This window comes from Mytilus trossulus, chromosome 11 (genome assembly GCF_036588685.1).
Source record: "Mytilus trossulus isolate FHL-02 chromosome 11, PNRI_Mtr1.1.1.hap1, whole genome shotgun sequence".
NCBI classification, from domain to species: Eukaryota; Metazoa; Mollusca; class Bivalvia; order Mytilida; family Mytilidae; genus Mytilus; species Mytilus trossulus.
Window position 1 is genome coordinate 11,407,353 of NC_086383.1, and position 4,518 is coordinate 11,411,870.

Sequence of the window (4,518 nt, forward strand, 5' to 3'; positions counted from 1 at the left end):
TTCCTTTTCTATATTATATTTTGAAAAGTCTTTTGGTGATTTTTTTTAAATTTTATATAAAATGGCATTGTCAGTTCTTTCTACTTACGAGTTTGATTATCCATTTGGTGTCTCTTGCCTCCGTTTCAAAATAAAAACATTAAGAATAAAATAAAAAAATCAATTGTTCCGAGAACAATTGAAGGTCTTTCAACGTCTTTTTTCAAATTAATTGCAAAGATGCTCATGTTTACTCGTGTTTTGCTCAATATTAAAATTGGCATCCAATCATGAGTTTATTCATACTGATGAGATAAAATATATATACTTTTTAGGGTGAAATAAAGGAGATAATGTGCTACTTCCGGTGAAGTAAATGTCACTTCCAATCTCATATAACAGCTTTTTTTACACTGATTCTAGAAATATATAGTTTTTCTATTCTTTTTCCAGTAACCAGTCATTCTAGACTTTAATGATAAGTTAATGTATATAAATTACAAAATTTAATGCTTCCGAGTACTTTTTCATGAAAAAAGTGCAAAAATGGCTACTTCCAGTTTTCTCAAGTTCACTTCCGATAGTCATTTTTCAAGATCATATGTCAACCAATTATTGTAAAAAGTCATATATGGCTATATAATAAACCAAGTTGAAGTAATAATGTAACGAACAAGTTTCAAGAAGAATTTTGTCGATATTTTTTATTTTTGTTCCGAAGGAGATGCACATATTTGATAAACAGTGAATAGGGTAATACCGGTAATATATGATTATATATGATATTTAAAGCAATGCTTTACTACTCACATTGTCAAAAATATTGTTTACAGAACAAAGACTATTTTAAAAGAATTTTAATGGTTTTGAACATTTCTGGTTTTTTTCCGTATGCCATTTTCAACTGAAAATAAATTATGAACGTGGCTTCTCTTTTATTAACAGTTAATGACAAATATCTGTATGAAATATATTTATGTTTTTTTTTTCTTAGAGATAATTTCAAGGGAAATAATTAAGCTTTTGATAGTTTAATACAAATAACAATGGCAGCTGTACAGCTGTGTTCATATTTTCTTCAAGAACAGAAAAACAACATGATTCATTGAATTAAAGAACACGTATATGTGCATTTCAGACATTTGATTACATTATATGAAAGTTGAGGATTGAGTTAACTTTGTATTTCATTTTTGTTTCGTGGTAGCGTACTTGTTTTGAGTGCATAAGTTCATGAGTTCTATGCTGTCAAACCAAAGACGTCAAAATAGCAATTTCCCGCTATAACCTCAGAATGTCGGAATGAGAACAAAGACTGCTAAAATCTTCAAATTTATTAAGTTTATTAGATATTGTAGCAGTAAAAAAACAGAAATAACTCTTATTTTTTCATGTTTTTGTGGCATTACAAAATATTAAAAAAAAGATATAAAAAAGTGATTGTATCCGATTAAATTATCACATTAATTCAACTTATGTCTGCAATGGTTTTTTAATCACTGCTATTATTGCTACAGAACGGCAGAAGATTCAAACTACTGAACTCCAAGAAAAATTCAAAAAGTGCGCCTGGCAAAAATACTAGTTTTTGTCCATTTTTTTGCCCCTAAATTGGCCCTAATTCCTAAACTGTTGGTATCACAACCCCCAAAATCATTCCCAACCTTCTTTTGTAGTATTGAACCTTATGGTAAAATTTCAGAGAGATCCATGCATTAAACTAAAAAATAAATTTTGCGGTCGTATAAAAATGCACGGAAATATCATATGAATCTAAGTAACAAGATTCTGTCAAAATGACATAAAAGATTTGGGGTCATTACTGAAAAGTCGTATATTAGAAATTTCTCAGTTATCAGTTAAAACATCATGAATTTCTAAAATTTTAAAAACATTGTTTGAAAGATTATCAACTTATTGTATTGAAATGACACGAAATCGCTTGCTCAACCAATAAACGATCTGCAAGACAAAAGTAAAAATCACCAATAATAAAATATCTAGAAAGGTAAAAATGTTCAATATCTCACTTGACCTCAATTTTGTCATTAAGGACAACATATCTTAGAAGTATGAATTATTGAATGGTTCTTCAGTTTTTTAACAGGCCATACAGCTGCCTCCTTTTTGCCGTACAACCCAAAATAAGGTTACCGGATTTTCATCAGAAAACCCTATAAAAAATACCTTCATATCAAATGAATCCCGATTCTTAAAAAAAATGTTCTAAAATTCCAACTCAAGAGTTTGTATAAGAATGTATATGTTAGCGGCAATAAGTGAAATTAGGCATTAAGCTTAAATCCTAGGCAATAAGCTAACGCCTAGGCAGTAAGTCTATTGCCTAAATGATGTAAGGCATTAGTCTTAAATCCTTAAAAATGTGGACAGGCATTAAGCTTAATGCCTAAAATATAAATGCGAGTAAATAAAAGATATTTATTCATTTAAATAATTTTGTTACATAACAACATTATGAGAACTGGAGCCTGTTTATCGAAAATATCCTAAGATCGGTCCTACAAGATATTCTTAGGACAGAAATTATGATAAAGTTAAGACCGACTTACGACATTTCTCAGCATGCACATCGAAGCTATTAGAGGATTGTCTTAGCTAGGATGTTATAACCACTGTCCTAAGTATTGGAGTAAAAGAAAATAGCAAATGAAAAAATTGAAATATTGTATCAAATTTAACCAACAACTTTAATTGAAAAAACGATTAATTATTAGAAACTAATTATCAATTTTAAATTAAAGATAATACATAATTTTGATATGTCCGACCATGTCTGTATGTATATGGGACTAGTCTAAAACAATCAAGTGTCTCAATTTTCTACGTTAGAAAGTACAGAAATGTTTTTATATTAATTAATAATGAAATGCCTTTAGAATGTGATGATTTATAAATATAAATCCAATGAATAATTAAATGACTAAATAATCTGCTTTTAAGATTAAAGCACTAACATCAAATTTAATAAATCTACATGATAATGCAATACAAACTCATACTCAAATATCTACACTAGAATGCAGTGAACAATTGCATTGTCACAAAACTGCTTTAGAATGAAAGGAACAACAAAAATGAAGCATCAGTCTATGGAAGCATGCATTACAAAATCATTTGATTGTTAACTAAATTAAACTAAATTCAGAACATACATACAATTGCTTGGAACATTTACATTGCTCAATAACCATTATCAGACTAAAGAATTCGGTCTAATCTGCACTAAATAATCACATTACTCAAGAATATACATTATAAAGTAACGCTTGATCGCGATGATTAATGTAAAACTCTAAGACTGCAAATTCTAATCATACATGCTTGAATGTTGAGAATATCTTAAGGAGGTGCGGCAGGGGGCCCAACAATCCCCTAGCATTCAGTTAATAATTTTTAAGCTGTATCTAAGATAGGCTAAAACATGGAAATGTTGGTGAAGCCTTACATAGTTTAGTGGTTCGACCTGCATGTAGACCTAGATTCTTTATTTAAAAAATACCTGATTTTCAGTGCCTGAGAAAATTACAACTACAATTTCACACATGACCATTATGTAAAAGAATATATCAGCCATCGGTAGACAGGAAGTGGACGAGGTTTAATCTAAAAAAAGCATCAGACGGTATAAACTTTTCATATAAAGCCTGATATCAAATTTTAGCAGTCTTTGTTCTCATTCCTACATTCTGAGGTTATAGCGGAAAATTGCTATTTTGACGTCTTTGGTTTGACAGCATAGAACCCATGAACTTATGCACTCAAAACAAGTACGCTACCACGAAACAAACTAGGCAGTAAGAGGTAAAGAACCAGACGTTGATTAAAACAATTACTTAGTATGTGTAAATATGACAACGTTTTATACTATATTCAACCCAAATTTTATTCAGACACGAACATTAAATGCATGAAATCTGACGTGCAAATATTTTCAACACAATGATTAAGATTCTATGAATGCTTTAAAATGTTCTCAGGCAGTTCAGCAGCAATAGTGGATACCAAAGAGAAGCTATTTGTTTTACTTTAGGGCATTCGTTTTAATGATCAGTATAGTTTAATGAGTTATTGCGCAAATAAGTTTTTTGAAGCCAATTATTCTTGATTATTTCAGGATCCCAATAAATGCTTAACATTTCCAAAGGTGACTAGTTGTAAAAATAAATATTGATATGAATTGTATGATTACTGTTTGACATGTAAATTAATATGAACATTATTCATGCTTTTTGCAGTATCTGATACCTTTATCAAGCAACACTATGATTGAACAACAAAAAATTTGGCGACCTACTGTTTAAGGAACTGGTTCTGCACACATTTACATCTTTATAAATGAGAATGAGGACAGCAATGAGGATGATGGTGTTGATGACAACATAGAAACTAAAACACTATATGATGATAATGTGATTTCAGTTAATTTACATATTATGATAATGTGATCTCTTTATATTAACATGATAAACATATATCACAGTTCTGTTTTCTAATTTTTTATTCAGTACATTTGATGTC